At 39.6% G+C, this 27,748-nt stretch overlaps 1 protein-coding gene across 1 annotated transcript in view; it reads left to right on the top strand.

Moving 5' to 3' along the window:
* Nucleotides 1-27,748, top strand: part of MYO5B (myosin VB) — a 549,419-nt gene that overhangs the window by 142,494 nt on the left and 379,177 nt on the right. The gene's annotated exons all lie outside the window — the stretch shown is intronic.

Raw genomic sequence — 27,748 nt, 5'->3', positions numbered from 1 at the left:
GGTAATTGCTTCTGTTCTCCAAGTTCACTTGCACTTTGAGATAGGTAGATGGAGATCTAGATGCCTTTTGCGTGCATGTGTGGGTTGCCCCCTCCTCTCTTTGGCCATTTTCTACCTTTTTTTTTGGTCCCTTTTACCTATCTAGTAGACTTTCTTTTTAAAGCCTGACTCTGGCAGAAGTGTATAGGTATACGCACATAGAGGATCATAGATCCTCTCATTTTTTGTCACGGACACCTTTGGCAGCCTGGTAGAGCTGGCAAACATCTGATTTTTTTCCATACATAAAATGAAATACATAGAATTATAATGCAAACCAAAGGTTAGTGAAAATAAAGAAGTAATTCTTTCCCCACCCACGTTCATGGATGCCCTAGAACCTACCCATGGACCCAGGTTAGTAGCCCTTGATTTAGTGCAATACCCTAATTTTATGGACCATAGGGAAATCGATTTTGAGTTGAAAGAGAAATTGCAGATTCCCTGGTCCAGCCCTCTCACTCTATGGAGGACAAAGCTGAGTGACTTGCTCAAGGTCTGAATTTCTAAACTTGCCCCCAACCCTTACTCCCATTTCTGGGTTCATCAGAAGACTTTGCTCCTTACTTCTCTTGAACTATGAGGGAGGTAATTAATGTAGGCCTCAGTTCCTTCTTTTTACCTCTCACCTCCACACTTTCCATACTAGATACCTATATTAGGGGAGGAAGGAAGGGTTATATAGTGGATAAAGGACTAGGTTTGGAGCCAGGAAGCCCTGGCTGTAGGGTATTGGTTAAACCATTTAGGGTGTTTGGGTCCCAGGCAACTCCTATAACTTATGTGCTAAATCATAGGGGAGTTGTTACCTACTTTAGTCAGAGGAGTTCCCATACCATGAGTTCTCCAAACTGATGAAAACACACCTGGATGTAGTTAAGCATTTATATATTTATATGATGTATATATAATTATTACCCTTCTTGAGGAAGCATAAATCTCTTCAGATCTGGAAGATTTGCACTTTTACGTCAATGAAAAAAATTTCTTTAGCTAAAAGAAAAAGTGAAGAAAAGAGAATTTCCAATGTGAATCTTCTTGTAGAATGTACATTTTTATCCCTGCACAAAATTGGAAGACATTTTGTGCCCAGATAAGCAAAACCTTAAGAAAATTGTATGCATTGGATTCTATGGAGGGCCCTTCTTAACTGTATGAAGATGGCTCCAGGAGGCTGCTAATGCCAGTTTAAATGGGTAATATATTTATTAGGTAACTTTGCTTACATTTTCCCTGAAGAGCAGAAAACATGGTCCCAATGACCTTCAGGTCCTTCAGGAAATAGAAGCATCCTTAGCTCCAAAACTTCATAGACATACAGAAGGGTAGATGGGAAAGAGCAACAGCAAAACCAGAAACTAATACACAGAGGAGAAAGAAAGAGGACTATGTCTGTCTTAGAGATGACCAACTGACTGATTAACTGTGGGTCTTCAGGTGGGCACTGTGTGATCTCTTGGGGATGTTAATACTAGCAGTTGAGCAGGTTTGCTAAGGTGTTTTGCAATTCCATCCTTTGGTCCTCCCACCTACCTTGTGATGTAGATTTTATAGGAATCTCTTTTATACTATATGAGTGGTGGTGATAGGGGCTGGGGATGAATCCCTTTCAAGTACATTTAGATCCCTTCCTACTTTGTCTATTTTTCTGTGAGATAGTGTAGATGGAGTACGAAGCCTTTATGTTGCAGGCTAACTGACTTACATCATATGTGTGTTGGACTTGGAGTTGACACCTAAGGTCAAATCTCACCCTTGAGACTTAAATTTTTTTTAACATTTTTAGTTCCACATTCTCTTCCTCCCTCCAACTCCTTCCCTACCTATTAGCAATATGATACCCATTATACATGTAAAGTCATGCACAACACATTTTCATATTAGCCATGTTAAAAAAAGCAAGAAAAATAAAGTGAAAAGAAATATGCTTCAATTTTCACTCAGAGTTTATCACTTCTCTCTCTGGAGGTAGAGTTTTTCATCATGAGTCCTTTGGAATTGTTGTGGATCATTGTATTGATCAGAGTTGCTAAGTCTTTCACAGTTTATAATTGTTACAGTACTGCTGTTACTATGTAGATTGTTCTCCTGGTTCTGTTCACTTCACTTTGCATCAGTTCATATAAGTTTTCCAAAGAAATAGTTTTCCATTACAGTCATATACCACAACTTGTTCAGCTGTTCCCCAATTGATGGCCATACCCTCAATTTCCAATTCTTTGCAACCACAAAAAGAGGTGGCACAAATAGTTTTGTACATATGTCATCCTTGAGACTTAATGTCTTTGTAATCATGGGGAAGTCACTAACCCTGGTTCTCAGAGCCTTTTGTTTATTTAAAAAAGGGGATAATAGTGCTGGCAGCTACTATTTCACAGGATTATATTTAGGAGAGTGCTTTGCAAACCTTGAAACACTGTAGGAATGTGAGCTGTTACCGCTATATTTATACCAATGTTACACACATATATTAAATTTTTATTGCTTTCATTTTTTACATAGTCAGCATTTCCCCCTGTATTCTCCTTTCCCCCAAAACTATCTCATAGCACAAATAATATTTAAAAGAAAGAGGTAGAAGGGCAAGTATCACCAAAACTGATCAATCCATAGAGAAAAAATTGGACAATATATGTAGTATTTCATACCTGTGGACCTGCCACCTCTTCAAAGGAGTAGGGGAAGAGGGCTTATGTTCTCTTATCTCTTCTTTTGGTTTGTTCTTTATAATCCAGTACATGTTGTATTATGGATTAAGTAACTTACTGTGAGCTAATCTGGAATGTTAATGGCTGTGTGCAATATCATAGCTTTCATGTATATAGCACTACATGCATTAGAGAGCACTTTCCTCATAACAGTCTCATGGGGTAAGTTATGTTATTCTCATTTATTTTTAAATGAGGAAATTTAGTGGACGTTAAGTGGCTTTTCTTATGGACACATAAATGGAAGGTGGCAAGTGCAGGGATTTGAACCTGCTTCTTCTCATTTGAAGAATGGAATCCTTTCCTCCTTTATAACATTGTCTTTATGAGGAAATGTATTCTAAATGCCAAATGGTTGACTTATAAACACAAACTTGGAGGTTTGTGAGTTGAAGAATGACTAGCCAACTAGAGCCTTGTTTTAATGACCTTATGGTCAATGGTGTGGGAAAGCCTGACTGTGAGATTAAAAAAAAGCTACTAATAGATAACTTGGTATGTGATCTAAGATGGGGGGCCTACCTTTTAATGAAATTCCATGCAAGAGTGAGTAATGTGCTAAAAGGCCCTATTGTATAAATGTCTGTTAAGTGTTCTGATTTGATTTTTTTTAAAAACTGACATTTTGCAAGCCCTTGGTTTAAAAAAAATCCTAATGATAAGCCAAAAGAAGAGAAATCACCATGGGGCAATATATTTTCCACTTGATTTTAGCACAGTAGGTAAATCATTAGACTGTTGGTGGTGAAATCTGAGATGAGGAAAATGCAATGAACTGATATTAACTAAGACACTGTAGCTGTCACTTCTAGCAGTCCTAGGTGATGAATGATGGTTTTATCCCCGTAGGCAGGCAAGACACCTTCTCTAGAAGCCTCTGTACATTACTAATGCACCTCACAGAAGGGGAACTTTCATCCTTCCAACTCTGTTACCTTTTTAATTTTACTTTGCCCGGAAAGATTGCTCTGGAACTTGACACTCAGATAAGTGTGAGATCTGAAGGAGATACTAAGACAGGAAACTTGGTTCCCTTCTCAGAAAGCTATCTTTGCCAGAGGACTGGTTGGTGGTAATAGATTTGTTAGACCTTTTTTGAACTGTTTCAAGAAGGTAGGAACAGCAGAATACAATGCACGTAGTGAGACCTATACAGGAGGACAAAATAATACCCTCTGCCCACAAACAAATTATATTCAGGTTGAGTGTATAGGCTTGTTCACAGGTGATTGTATTTGTGCCTATGATGATAAAATGGCAAATTGTGGGGAGAGGGCATAATGTAATGGGGAGAACGTAGAATTGTACCCTAATTAAGATTTGGATTTCAGTCCTTATTCAGGAGTTGCTGTGGTGTTTGACCTAGCCTTACTGTGCCTCACTTTGTCCATGTGTAAGATGAACGAGATATCTGTCTCTTCCTTTATTGTTTGGTATTGTGAAGATAAATAAGGTTCTATCTGAAAGCATTTTTTTAGGTTAAATGCTATGTAAATAGGAGGGAAGGGTATTATCTTCATTATTAATAGTAATATTAACTCCATGTCTTTCTAACATGTATAAATCTGAAGGAACCCAGATGATTTATGACAGTGCAAGGGGCCCAACATTTGCTAGTTAATGCTGGAGGTCCACATAAGGCCATGTCAGTGCATAAACAGGACAGATGCTTATCTAGCTATTGGCTAATAACAAAGTTGAGAGTGTGTATAGGTACCTTAGGGTATGGCTCTGAACTAGTTTACTTACTTGAAGCCCTATCTTTGCCTTTTGCAAACCTGCTGCTGGTACTCAGGGAGTGACTTGGAAGAAGAAACCATGTTTTTAAAAAATTAAAGACCCTGAGTCTTATATAATTTTGCTATGACACAGCTTCCCCCTCTCCCATCCCCTGCCCTCTATACTGGTACCAAGGGGAAAAAATGACCCTTTTCTGTCACTTTCCCTCACATGCCCAGCCCTCAGGTTATAATTTGTGGTGTGTTTTCCTACCTAAGGTACTCTTGATTTTCATTTTAACCTGATTTTTCTAGTATTGAAAGTGATTGGAAACTAGGTGTGGGAGAAACACATAGAATAATCTATTTTAGGGCCCACAATCCCTTGAAATAGCCTTGGCTACAGTGAGAGGTGGTTTTACATTGTCAAATAGCAATGTTGCTCTGGGACTTCCTTCTTACCTTCACTTTATTAAGTAAACAGTGAAGTGCAACAAATAAATAACTGAATTATAGGGTCCAGGGTCTGATTGGCTGTACAGGTTTTCCTGTCTGACATTTCTACTGGAGACATGTTAATCATTCTAGGTAAACATTGAATCACTGGCTGTGTGCTTAAGTGAAAGACGGTCAAATGTCCCAATTTCAGGTTTTTTTTTAAAAAAAATATGAGTTGTCAGTGGCACGTGGGGACAAAATACCTGTGAACAGTTCTTCTTCTTTGTTGTAACTCTGGTGCAGATTATTTGTGAGGGATTCTTCCCAGAAGGGACTGGCAATTACTTGCAGGGTATTTAGTATTAGTTCTGGACTGCTGCCAATTTGAAATTACCCCACTGCTTTTCCAATGAGCCAAAGGACTTTGTGCGTATAAAATTTAGGGGACAGTAAATAGAACAGTGTTAAAAGGTACTGGAATCAGAGGAACTTGGTTCAAATCCTGCCTCTGAAGTTGGTATCTGACCTTGGGCAAGTCACTAGACCTGTTCTGGGCCTCTGTAGGGACTAAATGACTTTCTAGGTCCCTTCCTGCTCTAGGATAGTCTGAATTGTTGTGCCATGTGTACATTTTGACAGTGCTACCCTTAGAATAGCAGTCCTAGGTTACATGAGTTGGCTTTAGTCTTAGCTGAGTGCCCAAGGGAGTCCTGACCTCCTGCAGAAAATATCAGGACATAGAGGGAAGTGATTTGAACTGGGAGTCTAGCCTGGTTTATCTACACAGCTCCAACACAAGTCCCTTAACTTCTCAGGTCCTCAGCTTTCTCTTTGGAATCTGGACTGGTTAATAATCCTTTAGAACCCATCCTGCTCTCAGATCCTATGATGAATATCATTCCACGTGTCCCAAGCTGGGGCTCTCCTGACTGCCCTTCACAAATCAAGTGGAATTCCCAAAGCTGAGCTCAGTTATGGAACTGTTTATCCTGCTGCTGAACCAGTTGTTCTTTTCTAAAGTTTAGAAAGGAAAACTCTACAAATAGGCCTGATGGGAATCGCTTGGTAAATGTGAACTCTATTTCTCTAGGGTTTCATTCTGCCTTCCTGGTTTTGTCATTTGGAGACATTAAGCTGGATCATAGCAGCTGCTGAATCTCATACAGGTGTGCTGCAGCATTTTATGGTGGTGACATTTGGGGATGGATAGGAAATGAGGTGTTATTCTTTATAAGCTCTGGAGACCTTGGCCAGGATGAGAGAGAGAGAGAGAGAGAGAGAATGTAAAAAATCATTTTTAGCTTCTCAATGGCTTTATTCACAGTTATAAATACTAAATGTCTGATCTGGTTAGATAGTCTGCATTTCTTTGGAAACAGAAAACTGGGGCAGGCCCCTCTTTTGACCAATTTGGATCATTGATTTAAAGTTGTGAAGTCCTACAGAATCTGCTTAGTACAACTGCCTCTTTTTCCAAATGGGGAAACCAGGCCCTAGGGAAGTGAGATGACTTACCCAAGGTCCCCCTGGTGGTAAATATCAGAGGTGGAAATTGAAGCCCTGTCCTCTGACTTTAATGCCTCTTCTCCTTCCATTGAACCCCACTGTCACTTGGACCAGTTGTGGACTTCCACATATGCTTTACAGAAGCACAGATTGTTAGAGCTAGAATAGACAGAGATCATCAGATCCAGCTCTCTCATTTTGTAGATATGGAAACAGGCCCAAGGAGAGGGGATGACTCATCCATTTTCACACAGATAATACATGGCAAAAGGCAGTGTTCAAACCCAGGTCTCTTGGCTCCAAGTGCCATGTACCCTGAATGTATAAATTCCATATTTTATATAAATCTAATAAGCTTTTATCTATATTCATAGAAGTCCAATCACCTGCATTTACCATATTTCTGTTGATTTGCAAGTATTCAATATTCTCTCAATCTGTATCTGGTTTCCTTAGCTAATAATTCCATAGTAAATATTCCTGAGTTGTAATTCTTTAAAGCTGTGTATGTTATTGTTCAGTCATTTTCAATAGTGTCTTGACTCTTTGTGACCCCATTTGGGATTTTCTTAGCAAAGATATTGGAATGGTTTGCCTTTTCCTTCTCTAGCTCATTTGACAGATGAGGAAACTGAGGCAAACAGGGCTGAATGACTTGCCCAGGGTCACACAGTTAGTAACTGTCCGAGGCCAGATACGAACTCAGGAAGATGAGCCCAGCACTCTATCCACTGTGCCTCATAGCTAGTCTAAAGTTATGTATACTCATCACTATTGAGACATATAGCTGCAGTCTCATGGCAGGTATTAGTAACCTCACTGCTGTTACCTAGTTGTCGTAGTCAATAAATATTAAAAACCTACTATATTCTAAGCCCTGGGAATTCAAAGAAAGGCAAAAGAGAGTCCCTGTCACCAAGGAGTTCACAATCTAATAGGTATGAGTCGTACAACTTCATATTTGCTTAACTTTTTACAGTGATTTTTGATCATGTGAACTTAAGCTTTCATTTCAGGGTATTTAATTTGAACTTGGTGGGAGTAAGAAGTAAGTTAAGTGTATTGTTCCATAGAAATGGGTCTATCTAATAATTGCATAAGATAATTCCACTGAAGTTTTACTTGAAAAAAATTCTTAAAAGTCTGAATGTGCATTTTTTCACCTAATGGAAGACCCTTTCCAGATGACAGCTCTACTCATCCTTCAAAATCTAATTCAATTCTCACCTTTCCCAGAAAGCTCTTTCTTGACCCACTTAGCTAAAAGTGGTCTCTTCTCTCCAAAAGCTGAAAGCAGTTGTCTATGTAATTCTCTTGGTTATTAATCATGTATAGCTTTGTGACATTTCTCCTTTGGTTGTTCTGAACTGTTAGTTAAATCTTAAGTTACCTAACTTTTTATGTTTGTCTTGTTTCCCCAACTGGATTTTCCCAACTCCCTTAAAGCCAGGGACCACGTCTTACCATGCTTCCTTTATATCCTCCAGATACCTAGCCAAACTGCCAAGTATGTGTTGAGTTATAATCAGATCTTTTAAAAAACTATAATTAGGAAAGAGAGACAGTATGGCCTAGTAGCCATTTCTGTGATCTGTTTCTTCAACTTCTTCATGTTCAAAATTGAGGGAATTAGGTTAGGTGGAGCCATTTTCTCCCAGCATTAGAAAATGTCAAAGCTGTGATTGTTGTGACACCAGATCCAGGGCCTTTCCCAGTTCTCCATTATTAGCCATAAAGATTATAAGCTGTTGTCACAATTAAGACTAACATAACATTTCCTTCTAGCTTGTGGGAAGAATTATTCCACAGAAAGACTCCCCTGTCTTCATGTCCCTGTATCATTAAGACTTTAGGAAGTTAAAAAATGAAACAGAACATCCCCAGCTCCAAAGAACTGTTGGGAGCCACTGCTTTAAATGAAGTCTTGCTAGAGATTAGAGAATGGACAGGAGGCCTCTGGAAGACCCCTCCCCCATCTGTGATTCTTGGAAGGAAGCCATGTTGCCTCCTGCAGTAATCATTTTCCTGAACAAAAGAGGAATTAGGGCACCAGTCTTCTCAGGATTGAAATGAACATGAGGCAACAGGGAAGAACTTTTATTTTTAACAAATTGTTTCTCTACCAGGTGAATGAAACAGTTCAGAAATAAACTACATTCATTTATGAAAAGATTTCCAGTCTCCATCAATATCTTCTCTTGACACCATGTATCTTAAACAACTTAGGAAATTGGTTTAATTCTAATTTACCTATATTTCTATGGGAGGATGATGCTCGAGATGGCATCCTGGTGCTGTTCTTGGGATACATTAACCAGGAAACATAGTGTTTGTCTAGCCAAGAGGATTTGTTGTCAAGTCATCACTGAATTCGATTAATTTTACCCCCAATATAGGTTGTCCATGGTACTTAAAACATTTCCATATAAACTGAAGCTCATCTGTTTGAGTACTCTGACCTTGGAAATATGGCTTATTCCGAGCTTCAGGCATTTGTTCCAAATGGAGTAATTCATGACTATTTGAAGCTATTGTTTTATTATTAGCATTAATATCATCATTTTGACGTTTATGTAGTGCTTACTATGTGCCAGGCACTATATACTAAACACATCACACCTCTAATCTCGTTTGATCTTCACAGCAACTTTGGAAGGTACATGCTATCGTTATCTCCACTGAGGTAATTGACTAAGGTAGTAAGTGTCTGAGGCTGCGTTTGAATTCAGGTCTTCCTGACTCCCGGTGTGGTGCTCTATCCTCTGCACCATCTGGCTGCCCTCAATTATGGCATTAAACCTTGTGGGTCATCATAAACAACGGTCATTTGTCATTTTCTCATATGTTGGAATCAATGGCTGGAAGTTAGAAAGAGTCAGATTCCAGCTCACCCTGAGAAAGAAACCCCTACTATACTGGCATGTAGTATGTGTGAATGAACTACTGAAATCCAAGTGCCCTCACTTAGTTTCTGTCTTGTCAGTGAATTGTAAAATAGCAGGCCCTGTTTGGTTTTGTTTTCTTTGGAATCCAAATCCTCCAGGTCCTTTCAGCTCACTCAGGTGCTGAATAGAAGGTGTCACACCTGCCTGTGGCCTCAGAGTGGATTCTCTTTGTAGGCCTTTGCCAGTCATTGCTCTGGTGACAGAATAGAAAGGAAAAGATCATTCAAGCCTAGGGTCAGTAGGTCTCTGTGATGTAGGCTAGGGAACCACGGAAGACATCGACCTAAATCCAGGCTTTGTCAGCCGATCAGTTAACAAGGCAGCTGAGGCTGGGCTTGTAGGGAGTGTGGGTGGATAGGTGGAAAATGGAGATAGTTGCAGGTTATTTGGTAATATAAAATGGGGAGAGGACATTTAGTTAGACAGTTTGAGGCATTGCCTCCCACGATTTGAATCTTACTAGGGCTCAATTACTGATATTTTCTTAGAACCATTTCAGTTCTTTCTTCAGATCCTGGTTAATTTTGTTCAACTCAGTGTTTCTTGGTTACTGGGAAATATGAAGTTTAGTTGATGGGAAGAAAGGGGAAGGGCTGTGAACTCCACCTACTCCACGGAGCTCAAGGAAACTCTATCAGTATGAATGGAATATCATTTCTCCTAACTATGGTTTGAGCTTCTTGAGGGCAAAGCTAAGTCTTATACTTCTGAGTACACAGAACATGTGCCTTTCACACGTTAAGTATATCAGATGTTCAGTTATTGTTCAGAGCATGTGGGTGAAATACCGATTTTTAAAAAAATGATATTTTGTGTCCCAAACAAAATAAACATACCTCATAAAGACTAATGACGCTTAATCTCTCTAGGCTTGAGTTGCCTCATCTGTCAAATGTGGGGGTTAGACTGGATGAACTTAAAGGTCTTTTCCAGTTCAAAATCTATGAGCCCATGAATATAATAGCGACCTGTGGCTCCAGCTTAGAGAACTGTTACCAGCATGATCAGTTATCACTGACTAGAGGTTATGGATTAAGGAAAATTACAACTTAAGTGTTTATTTAAGAACCAAAATCAGGGTAAAATGAACATTGAGGACAGCTTTAAAGGAGAGTATAAGTCACTTAAGGGTAACCCAAGGGCCATGTATGACAGGTAGGTGTTGGGGCCTGGGAGGAAGGTAGTATTGTAGTTGTAGGAGCTTTTCCTTGGTGATGTAGGGTGGATGCAGGACAACTTTGTTTTAGTATAAAAACCCTAGACTTGGAGTTAGTCCTGGTTTTCATTTTTCACTTAGCTACTTTATTAGCTCTGTGGTCTTTGACAATTCACTTATCTTTTTCAGGCCTCTGTTTTCTCATCTGTACCATGAGAGGGATATGTTAGATTCTTTCTAAGGTGCCTTCCAGTTCTAACATTGTGATCAATGTTTCTTAGGCTAGAGTTGCAGTCCTTCTCCTCCTTGCCCCCCCACGCCGTCCCCCCTCCAAGTCACTTACTACCTTGCAAACAGCTGCAGTATCTTCCAGCACAGGCTAGGGGAAGTTGCCCCATGAGTGATGCTGCAGCGACACTTACTTATTGCTGAGTCTCATTAATGCCAGGCTCTGTATTGTTTTCAAAGAGAATAGCTGTATGCTTAAGACTTGAAGCTGGAGCTGATTGCTAAGAGACCACACTGCTCCCTTGTTCTTCTTTCTCAAATCACACTGATCCTGGTGGCAACTCCTCCTACCACCCTGAATCTCAGAGCTCCCTGGATATCTGCAGGTTGAGATAGAACCAGTTGATTTTTGTGCCCATTTGTAATGAGACCCGTTTGTACCAGAGTAGCCCAACAAAGGCAGGAATCGAGGACAGACATTCCTTTTAGAGTTCCTCCCAGCTGGGAAACTGGCCATTTTTTTTTCATTGAACAGGCTCCTTGCTCTTCCCAGTGGATAGTCTGGTTTCACTTGCATGAAGACTCATGTCAGGGACCTGACAAATCAATCCACTGAGGGCCATGTTTGGTGAGCAGGCCTGGAAAGTCTCAAATTGTTGCACAGAAATGATAGCAGCCAATCCCAATACTGAATGCCAATGAGATTTTAAACAGCAAGCAAACTCTATTTTGGGAGTGGAAGTGAAAAAAGGCTATTCCCAGGAAAAAATCAGGGAGAGGTAGAATGATGATGATTTTTCCAAAGGGAAATGGACTGATTGCTTTAAAGCATGTTGAAAACCCTTACCTCTTGCTATAGATAAACATTCTTGTTCGAGTCATTTTAAAAATGCTAAATGTACATTTTAATGTATTAGACACCATGCCAACCATATAAAATTCAGAAGTAGGAAGGACTTTAGAAACTGACTTGCCAAACTGGCTTGTTTCATAGATAAGTAAACTAAGGTCAGGAGACAGGAAACAATTTGTTTGGTCACATAGGGAGTGAGTGGCAGAGCTAGAATTCATACCCAGGTCCTCTGACACAAAATTTAGAGCTGTTTCTGTGCACCAGCGATGTTGCTAGGATTCATGATCTGGTTTTTGACCTGCTGATTCTGTCCAGTGCTTTTCTTACAGAACCACATAATTTGTAGTGGATAATGCCATTCTTATCTATAACTTGGGGTTAGCCTTCAGAGAAAAAAATGGATCTGAAAATTTTAGAAATGTTCAATGATTTATGTTGCATTAATATACTGGTCCTAGACTTACCAAAGAAATTATTCATAATTGACAAAGCATTTAGATTTTAGAGAGGAGATTCAATATAGCTTGTGGGAAGTATGGAGTCCAAAATAGAACCTAGGTCTTTTTAACTCTTAAGTCCACTGCTCCATAATACACTTCCTTGCAGTTCTAGCCAAAGCAGAAAGGTTTCTGTATGTAGTCTGTGCTTTCCTCAAAGCAACACCTTTACCAGGTACACTCTATGCTGACTGGGAAGCAAGCTAGTGCTTAATATTGCTGAACTGCTATTTCAGTGTAGCAGTTTCTTTTAGAGCATTTAAAAATAGTTCTTTTGTATCTAGCTGAGAATGGTTTAACTGTTCCATTGCTTTCAGCAATTAAAGGTGGTCATTTGGCTGTCTCAGACCAAAAACCTCCATTGTCTTTTAAAGACACAGTAACAAAATCTGCAGTCTTTGGGGAAGAAACTATTGAAGCTGATGATAACTTTTCTAGACTGTCGGTGTTTCAAGGACAGGAGTTAGGGTTTGTTCTTGTTCGTGGCTCCCACAGAATTTGGCCCTGTCATACATTGCAGACTCTCATATATTTGTTGATTGATCTTTTACTGATATGGTTTCTAGGACCCTAGGATCATGCATTTAAAGTTGGAAGGGACCTCAGAGGCTTTCTAGTTCAACTGCCTCATTTAAGAGATGAAGAAACTGTGAGCCAGAGAAGCCCAAAGTCACAGAGGTAGTGAGCATGAGAAGGGGGATTTGAACCTACGTCCAACTTCTCTTTCCATGGTACCACCCTACTTTTGCTCTTTGAAGTGGTGGCTGTTATTTGGGTGTTAAATATTTATCTTGAAAGATCTGTAGATGCCAGTTTGTTAGAATTCTGGGACCAGGGATGGGGAGGTGGGATACAAGTCAGCAGCCTGAAATCTTAAACTAGATCACTTAACAATATGAAAAAAAATTTATTTTAGAAGCCTGGCTTAGCTAAGCTTGGACTGACTCAGGACACTTCTGTCTGAGTCCAAAGCCTGGCATTTTGAGGGGAGTAAATTTTCATACATGTTTGCTTTTGTCAGGACAATCCAAGCTGTTGGAAGAAATGGAGTGAATTACCAGAAGTATTTGTAAAGTAAAATGGAGGTTTTGAAAGATAGGTCAAACTGAAGTCCTTTGTGGCCAAGGTGATTGGAAATCAACCAATTGGTGCCCATCAATCAGCCATCATGTTACCTATGGAGTTCCAACTACTGTATGTGTTCTGGGCTAGGCTAGGTGGTCTGGCATATACATGCAAGACATGCATTTAAGGAGTTTATATATCTTGGAGACATAACCATGTAATGTGATAAAACAGCTAAGGCACTATCTTCATACAACATAAAAGGCAGTATTCATGGATGAAGGGACTGAAGTGTTCTGCAAGATTTTCATCAAGAGGAAAAACTTGAGCTGGCTCTGGAAGGATGGGTAAGAGGTGGACAGACAATGAGGATGGGTGAGGGCAAACAAATTACCCATTTCCTAAGGATCAAAGTTATAGTGATCTGTGTTGAATATTCACATTACTACAGATGAGGTGCCTCCTGGAAGATAATGTAGATGTGGGCTCAAGTCAGGTGTCAGTTCCCTTACTTCTCTCCAATCCTGGCATGTCTGTCACCTGAATATGCCAATTTTTCTCCATCCTCTCTTTGTTTTTTCAGCTTGAGCTCTCCAATATGGTAGCTCCCTCCTAGCATTATCACATCTTTCTACCAGACAGTTTTACCCTAACAGATACCAAGCTTTATTTAGCCAGCAGCATATCCTATGAGTTTACCTTAAGTCAGCTGCTTTGTTGACTGATTTTGTTCTAGTAAGGCTCACAAACCAGTGTGCACAGCAGGCTTTTTTCAGTCCCAACCTGTTGTTTTTATTATTCATGATCCTGTTGGTAGTGCTGGAAATTCTTCCCTGTTACTCTACCATCTGTTTGACTGTGGGGTGGCAATATAGCTAAGGGGGCTGGTATACAACAGGTCATTTATGCATTGAGTCTTAATGAGGGTTTTCTTTTCTTTTAGGGAAAAGCTAGTTGAATTAGGGCCAGGGAGGAAGAAGAGCCAAAGAAGGCAGTCGGACCACAGACATAGTTATGCTGGGAAAATGGACAGAGTGACCCTGACCTCCATTGAGGATGGAATAGGGTGGATATCATTCCTGAAATTGGAGTGAATAGAGCATGATGTAGCTTTACAACCTCTTGAAGTTGGTAAACTGGCATTTCTTTTTTATAGATGAGAAAATTAAGGCTACATTACTGATCCAAGGCTAAACAACTAATAAATGGAGAAGACAGGATTTAAATCCAAAGCTTTTGATTGTAGGTCTTATGTTCTCTCCACTATCCTGCAGTTTCTAGACTTGATTGCCAATCTGCTCTTTGCTCCCGACTCCCTTGTTGGGTACAAAGTTGGCTCACATGAATGTCCAGGAGATAAGGATACATGAGGAGCTGGGTCACTGAGTGAATTTGCCCTTTCTTCAATCCTTCAGTTCTAGTTTCATTGGTCCTTAAAGAAGGCTGTTTGTTAGTTGTTCAGGTTCATCTATCCTTAAGCTAACTGATTAAAATCTTGACTTATAATTACCCAGCTCTATAAAATGTGGTACTTCACAGCTTTTAGCCAGGATTCTCATTCCTGAAAATAAGGCCTTTTTTAAAAAATCTCTTCCACCTTTCATATGTCTCTCCACCTCTGCCTTCTTGTACCTTTTCTTCTTCTCCTTTCTTATATTCGTTTCCTCCTCCTTACTCCTCCCCTCCCCCCATTCCACTGAGTTAACTCACGGATCTCTGATGGCTGGTGTATTTTACACTGTTTGAGATATCAAAACATTTGACTGTTCATTATAGCTTTCTCAAATGACTGTGCCGTGAGCCATTCTCCACTCAAAACTCAATATGTACACCATTTAGTTCCCAAACAATAGTCAAGCTGGATTTTGGCCAGTGGAAGGATTACCTTTATCCCATCCATTATACCCTTGTCAGGGAAGGAGCTGTAAGACTCTCTGATGACTTTCCTTTTGCAGAAAAAACAGAGATTTTTGTATCCTTAAACATATTTTATATTTAAAAAAATGGAGAATGGCTTGTACTTGCCATTGATTACATACCACAGTTTGAATATACTGCTTTTTGTTACACGAAGAAATAGTTGTAGAGGATGATGGTGGAGGGTTATAAAGGTAGTGTTATCTTTATGGTCTTCCCATCTTCTTTATGTGCAGCGCAGTCATACTTGCTGAACCAAAGTCCAACCCTATTGCTTGTTTCATGGCATTGGTGACGGGTCCAATGTATTTTTTTATTGTTCACAGTTTTATGATGACACCCTTTATTTTATTGAGGGGGGGATTGGGAGTGAGGGAGGCAGAAGGAAGCAGTGTAGCAATTTTCTAAATATTCCTAGGCCTAGGATTCCACTGACCCTTGGACTTAATTAGCCAAATATCTTAGAGAAGCCCACCTTCCCTTTCTTTGTCTTTCCACCCACCCACTGTCAGCAATCATCTTATTCAGCTCAGAGGCCTGATTTGGGCCTAGCTAAGATATATTTAGATAGATGCAGGGTAAAGAGGAAGGCATTCCAGGTGGTGTTTAAGGAAAGATGATGAGTCAGGAGTAAGCCTGGAATTATAGGTGATAGTGGAGACCATGGAGGTTGCTTGCAGTGAGGTTCAGAGGGCAGTGCATACATGCTCCATGCTTACCTACTTTACAGCATCGATATATATATATATATATATATATGTACACATACATACATACATATATATTATATTGTATATATGATTATATATTGCATTAACATATTATATAGTATCTGTTATTATCTATTCTGTTCTAATTGCAGAGCAATGAGCTTCCCAAGTCTCAGTATTAGTTACTATCCTGTTACTATCTTGCTTCCTCCATATATCCCTAAACCCATTCTTGTCACCATTTACCAAAACCAGTTATTTGCTTAACAAACTCTTGGCTTTTTCAAAATCAAATGTCACTTCCTCCTTGGAAATCTCCTGTGGTTTCTTGGTACCTATAGGAGGATTAAATTCATGTTCATTAGTTTGGCATTCAGGGCTGGGCAATCATCTGGTCCAGCCTACTCTTCTAACCTTATCTCCTTGTACTCCCCTGCAGAAATCCTTCCCCCACCAGACAAACTGGTAAATATTAAGGGAAACTCATTCACCAAACGAAAGAGTGAGTCATGGTCTGACAAAGGACATGGCTTTTCCAAAGCCACCTTCAAAGTGTGCTTTTTTTTTCCCTTGAAAATGTGACTGTCTGGGTCAGTAGGTAAATGGTTGTATCTAACATGTTTTATATATATTTTACCTCAGGACCTTGTTAATTCTTCTCTTTTCCCCAACTTCCTACTCATTCTTCAAGACTCTGAAGTCCTGCCTTTAACGTTGCCTTCCTTGACCATTCTCATATATAATGGTTTTCCTTTTTCTGAACTTCTCTAGCACTTAGATCTGGTCTTTGATCTGGTGCTTAACTGTATATGAACTTTTAAAATTTGAAGCACTTAAAAAATCTGTTGCAATATTTAACTTTGAGTGTACATAGAAAGACAAAGTAATATTCTGTTTAGAGGACCAGCCTTGGAATCAGGAAGGCACATTCAAATCTTGCTTCAGGCATGTCCTAACTGTATGTCTTTGAATCTGTCACCTAATCTTTTGGTGTTCCAAGAAACTCTTTAAAATTATGAATTATAGACAGTTACTGGTAACTATCAGTGGAGGGGATTCCACCCTGGGGCATCCTTAAATAGATGAAATCACAAATATAGAGCATTTCTATCCTTCCTCCCAATATGTCATGATAATGAAAATTGAGTATATGCTCATTTATTCTTCCTACTAAATCTTAGGCACATTTTAATATTATAATTAACCTAATTAATATTATTACTAATATTATACTAATATTATTATTTTAATAGCTCTCAGTCAAATGAAAGTTGCTTTTTGGCTTTTTTGTTCTCACAGAAACCTTGTATAGAGACAGGCTAAGTGGTATTACATCAGTTTGTTACCTGAGGAAACTGGTACAGACTTTTAGTGACTAGACTATCGGTCCAACAACTCTTTAGTGGCAGAGCTGGTGAACTAGAATCTGGGTATGTTGGCAATATTTCATTCCCTAAACAAAGAAGCAAAAGATAGCACCCTGTTGATTGTTCCTTCAAATGTCTGATATATGTTCCCTCAGAATCTCAGAAATGGAAAGGATCTCAGAGGTCATGTAGCCTGAATTTAAACAGAAACATCCTTCTAGAAACTACATCCCTGACCCATAGTCATTTAGTGCTTGATTTGTAACTTTCCCTGAGGTGTCTGTTCCCCTTTGGGACAGCCCCAGTGGTTAGCAATCTTTTCCTCATGGTGAGCAGAAATGTGCCCTTCTTAAACTTCTACCCTCTGTTCTCAGTTCTACCCCCTGGGCCCAAACAGAACAAGTTCAATCCCTTTTACATGACACCCTTTATTTTATGGGGAAGGGTGGATTGGGAGGGAGTGAGGCAGAAGGAAGCAGTGTAGCAATTTTCTAAATATTCCTAGGCCTAGGATCCCACTGACCCTTTTACATGACAGTTCAAGAACTGCAGAATGCTGCCAGTGACTAACTTCTCTCTGGTACTCCTCCAAATATCATTTGCCTATAATATAGTACAAAGAACCGAGATACACCTTTGTAAAGGTACACAGCTAACCGGTCTGGATAAACTGTAAGTATAGATAACTGGGGGACAGATCTGATGATACTTGAAGATTCTTAATATCTAGCTTTCTTCATGAATACAGAATCAGGATCTATGTAGCAAATACAGGAAAAAACTTATTCCTTTTCAAACAAGTTTGTTGGAGGACCAGGATATTTCCAAAGAGATTTCCTACTTAAAAAAATCTATTAAAGAGTACTTCCTACTACCCAGAGACTTCTTGCCTTGCTTCTGTTTTCCAAGCCTTGCAGGGGTTACTTGGTCCTATCGATTTAGGGCATTTAAGGAATGGTAGATGTAAATGTGGTATTTGCAAGGGATGGCATATGGAAATATGAATGTTCAGAAGAGGTCTCTGTTGACTTTTGCAGTCATACCTTGTAGAATTAATGGAAATGGAAGTGGTTGCTGGAACAGTGGGGCACATCTCTTGGAGAGGTTATTAGCTTGCAGCAGCTGCCACAAGTTTGGGGCAGCTCCCTGCAACTTCTAGATAGCTCTCCAAAGCTCCAAAGAAGTGGAGACTCACCGTGAAAGTCACATGAACTGTGCTATCCTGCCATCAGCATCGATGCTTGCCGAGAGCTCAGTGTCAGACTTGAATGGAGATGGAAGCATCTCTCTTGACACTGTGGATTTCCATGCTGAATTGGGAGGCTGCCCAGTGCTGAATGATTTGAATGTTCAGAGTAATACTATACTTAGCAGTCTCAGTGTAAAAGATGCTATGGTGTATGAGTGGGAGGAGTGAGAGTCTTATAGGGCAAGAGGATATGTAAAAAGCCTCTGTTTATCATAACATTGGCTCCATGTTAAAGGGCCAGATTCATGTTTCTGTTTGCCAGGCAAAGATGCACGCCCAGACTTGCCCAACTGACATCATATTTTTGCTGCAGGAGGATGGTATGTTGACATCTAGTCTAGCTTGTACCATATAGGAAGGAAGTCAGTAAAAGAGTATTTGAAGGAAGTGCGTTCATTTTCTCTTTAGCCACCTTCAGGGGCCTGGCAACTAGAGAGTGGGGTGAGGCAGCATACAGCTAATTTTCGTTGCTCAGTGGCAAGAGCAGAACTCACCTGAGAGCTAATTGTGGCTTTGACAGGGCGACAATTTTGGTAGTTCATGGCTTTTTGGAGATGGAAGGAACCCCAGAGATTATCTAGGCTAACTCCCTCATCTGACAGAGTAAGAACCTAAAGCCCAGAGAGATGAAGCGAATTTCCACCATCATACCCTTGTGATGTCATTGGTCCTCTTCAAGTGCAAAGGATGAACAACAACCACATCGTTCGGATATTTAGTAATAGAGCCAGGATTTAAAACCAGCTCATCCTATTCCAAATACATTATGCTTTCCTTCTTGACCACATGCAATATGGTAGCTAGCTTTTTGTCTTTTCTGGATCTTTAAATCTTCATTTCCTTTTTTCAAGCCTTAATGTGTCCAAAGGGTTCATTTTTAAATTCAACATTAGTTAACTATTTTTGTTAATGTACTTTTAAAATCATTTTTATAATGAACAATAAATTTGTTGATGAAGTATCAATAGTGCTATATCAGTAATTCACACTAGAATCCCTTCTGGTCCATACAAGGTATGGGATTATACCCACACTGATGAGAGGGGTGGGAGGGAGGGAGAGGGCATGCAAAAAAAAATCAATATATTAAAGAGAATCTGACTCCATATTTGGTGTTCCATACCCCCGGAGTTCTCCCCCTCCCTGTTTGTCAAAGAGTAGAGTGAAATGTTTTAGTTCCCTGCTTTGGGGTCCAGCTTAGTCTTTGTAATATAAAATTGTTTATTTCCCGTAATTTTGAAACATTATTTTTGATAGTTTTGTGGTAGTTATCTTTCCATTTCCATCTTTGTTGTTTTATATATACATATACATATACATATACATATACATATACATATACATATACATATACATATATGTAATTTTCATGGCTCTACTTACTTTACTTTGCATTGGTTCATGTAAGTTTTTCCATGTTTCTCTGTATTTATTATATTCATTTTTCCTTGCACTCAATATTATTCAATTACATTCTTCCCTCTGATTGGAGGACTAGAAGGCAGAGCAAAAATAACTTCCAAAGTCTTCCTTTATAGAGGGCTCAGAATTTCTGACTCATCATTTCCTACTAGCAGCTCTGCTTGGCTTCAACTTCAAAGAACATCATTCCCCCTAGCCACGTTTCTCCCCAACTTTTCAGTTTCCTTTCATGTATTGTCTTCCCCAATTAGATTGTAAGCTCCTTGAGGGCAGGGGCTTTCTTCCTTTTTTGTATTCACAGAACATAGCACAGCATCCAGCACATAGTAGAGGCTTAATACATGTTTATTGAATTGACATTTGTGTATCACAATTTGTCGTAGCAATTATTACTTTTGAGCAAAACTATCCTGCAGTGACATCTTTTACTTCATGCTTATTGAAGGCTTAAGCAATTTCTAAAAGGAGAAGACTGACCAGCTCAGGAAGGAATCCTCCTTGAAACTGTTCAGGATAAACATCAAACTAAGAACAAGAGTATCAGTTGATTTAATTTAGATAAGCATCTCTTGAATTGACCTTTGACCAGGAAGAAAAGGGAATCCTTTTAAGGAGTAGTTAAAAAGGAATTGAATCATATTGAAGAAATTATTTTCCAGGGTATAATGAAAATTGTTGGTATTGTACTGTTTGATGAATCATAAACAGCTTCCTAAACTTTGTAGTCTTATTTAATCCTGACTATAGAAGTTTTAAACTTGTCATTGAACCCTATAAATTATGAGTAAAAGGTGGTTTGGAGCAGAGATTTTTAAAAGGAAGCTAGGTTTCCTTATTTCTCTCTCCTTTCCTGTCCTGTCTTCTCCTGTCTTCTTCTCTCCTCTCGGAATTAGATAACGATTTTGTCTCTGAACAACTTGTGCCCAAAGTGCAGAGTAGTGAGTTTTTCTTCTACATTATCATCTAAAAAATAGAGTGAATAATATCTCTTTGAAGACAAGACCAGAGAATGGACCAGACGTTGTCATTTGGTCTTTCCAGATCCAAGAACTATAGTTCTCTCATCAATGAAGGGATCATGGGATTTAGAGCTGGAGGGGATTTTGGTGGTCTCTTCCTACAAGAAATGAAGTTGTCTTCCCAAGGTTAAACTGGTGGTGTATATCAGTCGGTGCTAGAATTTGAAACCAAGTTCTTTGACTCTCAATTGTTCTTTTCATTACACTGCATGACACCATTTCCTTTCATCCATGAATTCTGAAGTTATCATTAGTCATATATGGATGTTAAACATTGGGAGACTTCACACAGTAGCCCTCCCACTGTGAAACAGTTTGGTGATTAAATCATAGAATCATAGAATTTTAGAGCTGGAATGAACCTCAGTCATTTTACAGGTAAGGAAACAGCTTCAGAGAGAGGTGAGAAACTTAGCCAAGGTCACTCAACTAAGTTTATATGCAAAGGACTAGAACTTGTGTCCTGACAATTCTCAGACTCTTCTCTTTCCACTCCCTGTCATGTGCATCCAAACATGCCCTTTAGAGGTCTTGCTTCTGTCCCTAGTGGTCTTGGAAGAGGCGAGCTACCCTATCACCCACTGAATAGAAATGATGAGTCCAGAACTAGGTGTAAATAATAAAGCACCAAGTTAAATATTTAGAATACATAATACTCAGATCACTTACTATTGTGAGAATAGGTGTGACATTTTCTTGTGATGTTCCCTGAGGCACTCATCTATTGATGTGTATATTAATTTTCTAAGAAGGTTACTCTCCTACCTATTTGATATCTTTCTATAGAGGCATGGCATGGGGCAACCTGTTTGAGGCAGAATTCTGCAGAGCACAAGGCACTGCAGACTCAAATCAATGGGTCCCATTAGAAGGAAGCTTAGGTATATAAAAATCTGAACATAGAAAAGACTGAACATCACCACCTCAAAATTCAATGTGTTCAAAGAACTCATTCTCTTTCCGCTTAAATTACTTCTTATAGAATTTCCTATTTCTTTTGAGGGCACCATTATCTTTCTTGGCACTCAAATTTAAAACCTAGCATTCATTCTCAATTCTTCTCTGTCCATCACTCTTCTCATCTACTTATTTGATAAGTCATGTTGACTCCACGACATACCTTGCCTTCATCACCTTCTATCTCTTTGCATGGCCACCATCCTAATTCAGACCCTCATCAGGTTTTACTAGGACTACTCCAATGGCATCCTAATTGGACTCCAGGATATCGTCCCTCTCTACTCTGTATTCCATATAACTGTGAAAGCAATCTTCCTAAAGCATAGATCTGCCTTATGATAACTCCCCTGACCTCAGAATTTCATGGCCTTCTCTTCCCTCTGGAACAAAATATAAGTTGCTTTAATGGGCACTTAACACCTCTTAAAAGCTTGTCTCAGTCTACTTTCCCAGGCTTTATTGCTTGTCATTCTCCATCTTTCAGTTCCAGGCAAACCTCCCTAGTTGCTGTTCCCCAAACTTGACATTTCTTCTCCCATTTCTGTCTGGGATACATTCCATCATCACCTTTGCCTCTTAGAACCTCCTTTAGGGTTCAGCTAAGGTACCAGCTTCTACATTCCAGTTATCTTCTGTTATTAGAACTCCCTCCCTCCTCAGACTATCCTGAATATACCTAACTGTTTACATATTGAATCAATCCTGTCCTCTAACTGCTCTGCCCTCCTCTTCCTGCCCTCAAGAAAAAGGTCATTTCCTTGAGAGAAGGGCTAGTTTTTTTTTTTTTTACCCCCAGTGCTATGAGCATAGTAGGTGTTTACTAATGTTTGTTGGTTTGAATCATCTGTATCTCCTTAGACTGCCTCAGCTACATCTAACTCCCCGTCCCACTGTACTCATTTAAACATTGATTCTGTTGACAACAAATGTATATATGTACCACTATTCAGGGACATAAGTAGTTTTTTTAAAAATTTATTTTATTCTTAGTTTATAGAATAAAACAAGCATTTCCATAACATAGTATATCAAAAAAGAGGATGCTCATGAGACTGCAAATCTATTATGTACAACTTGCTGTTCCTTTTAAACATATGATAAAATTATCATGTAAATTTATTTCTTTCCTTTTTTTCTTTCCCTTCCCCACCTCCACCCTAGAGATGGCTACCCTTAGACACAAATAAGTATATATAAATAAAATTGTTCTATACGTACTTTTATTTATCAGTTCTTTCCCTGGATGCAGATAGCATCTTTCTTCATATGTCCTTTATAGGTAATTTAGGTATTTATAGTATTCAAAATGACTCATTTGCTCAAAGTTGTTCTTAAAACAATACTGCTGTTGCTGTATACAGTGTTCTCTTGGTTCTGCTCATTTTGCTCTTCGTTATTTTGTGCAAGTCTATTCATGTTTTTCTAAAATCATTGAGTTCATCATTCCTTATAGCACAGTAGTAATTCCATCATGATCAAATACCACAACTTGTTCAGCCATTCCTTAGTTGATGGGCAGCCCTGCAATTTCCAGATAGACTTAAATGAAGTAATACTTCTTCTTTTCTCTCCCCCCCACCCTGCACTTCACTGTACATATGGATCACAGCATCATAAGCAGCAGCATCTCTGCATAGGGAGAATGGTCAATACATGTGATGTGTTTCAGTTAATCAGGCACTCAGCATCACCCCGCCCCCAACTTTCCTGAGTTGAGAAGGCAGCAGCAGACAAATAAAGTAGCATTGTGCAGTGAAAAGAGCATTGGACTTTAGGAGCTGGGACATAGATTTAAGTCCTGACTGTGACATGTAAATCTGTTTGACTGTGGCAAAATTATTTAACCTCTCTGGGCCTCAGTTTTCTCACCTATCAACTTAGCTGTTTGAAATAAATAACCTTCCAGCTTGAACAATCTGGAATCTAAATGCCTCTCTTAGTGTTTCATCTTCCGAAACCTATTCAGGAAAGCTGATAAATTAATCCTTAAATTGAATCTGTAACTATTGGCTATTATTGCTTTACTTCCTCTCTGGCTTTCTGTGACAAGACTGCCTGAGTTTTGAAATTGAGAAGATAAGCTCAAAGAGTGGGACCTGCTTCCTCCTCCTCTTTCTGTAGTAATTTTTTATTTTAAAGTTAATCTTTCTGCTACCATATCCCTTTGAAAGGACCGAAGGAAGACATTTAGCATTCTTTTCCCACCCACCCCCACTTCCTGTGCTTCTCTGTGAGAGTCAGGCTAGGGATCTTTTCTCCTTCTTTCTCTTGTTTAGCTACAGACCCATTTCTTATCTAGAAGGGGAAGGGCTTTTCAATTTGAAAGTCATATCTCTACCAACCATCCCTTTGATTTGGAGTTTAGGATTTGGTGGCTGAGTGATGAAAAGCCCTGATACTTGGCCAAGATAATCTTAGAATCTATGGCTATCTGACAGCTCTACTTTCTTGTTATTAAGACTGGACAAAGATCTCTCCAGGTCGTGATTCAGAGCCAAGTAGCTGGGATGCATTATTGATACTGCCCATTTCGTAATTCCCCTTCAGAGCTAGGGTAGAAACCAGAGGCCTTTGTGCAGTGATTCAAACAGCAGGCAGCCACTTAACTTTCTGGTTTCAAAATCATAATCATTTTCAGTTACTTGAAAAATACTTGTGTGTGTGTGTGCGTGTGTGTGTGTGTGTGTGTGTGTGTGTGTGTGTGTGTGTGTGCGTGTGTGTGTGTGTGTGTATGAATTCCAGAACATTTTATTTTTTCTGTCCCTTAAGGTCCTAGAATCTTTAGTCTTATTCACCTAGATGTACTTGAATGTACCAGGCCTGAGCGTACTCCCACCGCAGCAGAGATTCTTAGTTTAGGGTCCAGAACTGTTTAAAAATATTTTGATAACTACATTTTAGTATAATTGGTTCACTTTGTAATCTCATCCACCTTATTTTAAAAATATTATTCTGAGGAATCTGTAGTCTTCCCCAGACTGCTAAAGGGGGGACTAAATTAGGGGCATAAAAAGGGTTAAAAATCATACTGCACCCCCATAGTTCTCAAACTTTTCATTCTCTAGCCTTTTTTCAGTCTCTGCTACCATCAGCCCTACAATACTGATAGATATAATGTAAGGAAGACTTGATTAGAACTCCCCCCAATTATCTGTAGAACCTATATCAGATTACATGCTTGTCTTGGGGGGAAGGAGGAGGTGAAAATTTGGAACTCAAAAACTTGTGAAACTGAGTGTTATAAACTAAAAAAAAAAAGAAAGAAAAAAGAACTCCCCCCCGAAACTCATACTAGCTATGTAATCTCTGACAAATCATGTGACTTTTATGGACTCATTTTCCCAAACTATAAAATGGAGGTGGCAATCTCTACCTTTCTTTTTTTTTCTTCCCCCTTTCTTAATAAGGTTTTTGTATGAGTCTCAAAAAGGTAATATATATGAAGGTCAGAAACAGGGTCAAATGGTAAATGTAAAGTGGCATTGTCATCATTACTATTGGTATTTTTAAGAAAAGAAGGAACGACAGTTGGGGACTTTGAAGAAGTAAAATGCTGTAAGTCAGAGGCTTTTTTAGTGATTGGTAGACTGAATTTAAAGTCAGCCTTTAAGACTGAGCAGAAGGTCAGTTAAAAACTCTTGACCAAGTTGATTTCACTGTAAGTGTATGATTGTGTATGTGTGGATTGAGTAGATATGCTTGTACCATCATCAGGATCCACTTCCTCAAGTTTAGGACTACACAGAAAAGATGGGGCAAGGGGCAGCTAGGTGGTGCAGCAAGTAGAGCGCCGGCCCTGGAGTCAGGAGGACATGAGTTCAAATGTGGCCTCGGACACTTGACACACTTACTAGCTGTGTGAGCTTGAGCACGTCGCTTAACCACAATTGCCCTGCCTTCCCCCCTCCAAAAAAAAAGATGGTGCAGGAGATAGAGCCCTGGTCCTGGAGCCAAGAAGGCCAGCATTTAAATCCTGCTTTGGACACTTACCAGGCATATGACCCAGTTTCCTCATTTGTAAAATAGGGGTAATAATAGGACCTACCTGTCAGAGTTGTTGTGAGGATCAAATGAATTAACTTTGCAAAAAGCACTTTGCAAACCTTAAAAGGAATATGTAAATGGTAGCTATAATCCAAGTTCTTTGGATAGGATGTAGAGGAAAACCTCAAAGAGAAAGAAGGGAACAAATATGGAGCATGGTTACTAGGTGACCTCTGAAACTTCTTTTTCTTCATTAGGTCAAATCATTTCATTACCAGCCCCCTTTCCTTCTAAGTGTATGAGGTTTTTATACAGAGAGTCAATGAATGAGCCCAGCTTCTTTTTATCTCTGTTCTGGACAGCACACACTGGCCAGTCAGTGGCAACACGAGGGAACTTCCGGAACAGTAGGGTTGCTAGATGACCGGAGTCTGTTGAGTTTCCTTTGTTTTGTGTGGCTTCAGTTTGCCTGGGATGGTGAATTGTAGCCCTGTGTGGAGTCTGGGTCCCTTAGGAGCCCCTGGCTCAGCTACTAGGAAGCTAACAGCATTGGAAGGGGAGAAGATCCATGAAATTGAGTCCGAGCTGCGCTGGGAGCATGTTTATAATGCAAAACCTCCATGAGGCATTTTGCCTGGAGCAAAATTGACATAATATCATCTTAATTTTGCTTCATTAATTTTTAATCTTCTGGACTTTCAAAAGAGAGCAGCTAAGTGACTGTTGCTCAGTTCCTTGGCCTTCAATTAGGAAATGATCGTTTGCCAAGTTTAGTGCCTGGTCTGAAGGAAAGAAAAAGGCACTCTCTTGTCTTTTGAGCCCAACTCTTCTTACTGTGTGTTTTCAGGGGTCATTTTTATGGCCCATATATTTAGCCCCTTTTCTTTAACTCCATTCTCCAAGTCCTATGACATGCCTGCAGTCTTTTCGGTCTTTACCTGCTTTGTCTACGAAACTCATAATGTTGTTAGAATTTCCCCTGCAACAGCTGTAATATATTCAGCCTTGGTGACTCTCTGAAATGACTCTGGGGCTGGAGGAGGAGAAAGAAGATACTGAGTAAAAGTTGTAGAATATCTAAACTGACTCCACTGCAGTCCCTACCCTCCTCCCCTCATCCAATATTCAGAGTTATTTTGGCCACATTTAAAGGGAATGAGTGTGTGTGGGTGTGCGCGCACACACACTCTGGGGGGGAGGGAAGAATGAGACACACACACACACACACACACACACACACACACACACACACACACTTCCAGTAAAGGAAGAATAGTTAGGTCATAGTTACCAGAAAACAAAACCTGGGGGAAGTAAGCATGCTTAAGATCAGCAGTAATATATACCTGGGTTAAGTTAGTTTATCCCAGAACCTGGTTTTAGAATGAAGTCCGAGACTTAGCAGGCTGTGCAAAAAAATGAAATGGTACATCTGAGGAATCATAGATTTTGAGCTGGAAGGAATCTTAGAGAACATCTAGTCTGGTCCTTCATTTTACAGATAAGAAAACTGAGGCCCAGAGAAGTTATTTGACTCAGTACATAGGTAGCAAGGAGTAAAGCCATGATTTAAATGTCATTCCTCTTACTCTGACTCCAGAGTTCTTCAAAGCTGGGATTGCTTTTGGAGAGTAGAGGTAGGTGAAGGCTGTAAATGACACAAACCCAGGGACCTGAAAGACAAGATAGAACAGACAGTGATGACTCACTCATATTGCTAGTTGTAGCATTTCTGTCTAGAGTGGTGGATAGCTCCATCATTCATTCCATGTTCCCTGTTCATCTTCATGCCATACAGCTGTGGTCCAGAGTCCACCCCCAATCTAGCTCTCCCCAGAACTGCCCTGGATCCATTAGCTACTTATTGGAGCATCTTTGATTTTTCTAGCCTTATATGTTTGCTGTTTTCTCTCAGCCATCTCCACATCATGGCACGGTATTATTACACCCCTCTTTCATACTCTGGA

Source organism: Trichosurus vulpecula, chromosome 1 (genome assembly GCF_011100635.1).
Source record: "Trichosurus vulpecula isolate mTriVul1 chromosome 1, mTriVul1.pri, whole genome shotgun sequence".
Lineage (NCBI taxonomy): Eukaryota > Metazoa > Chordata > Mammalia > Diprotodontia > Phalangeridae > Trichosurus > Trichosurus vulpecula.
This window is presented reverse-complemented; position numbering and strand designations above follow the sequence as displayed.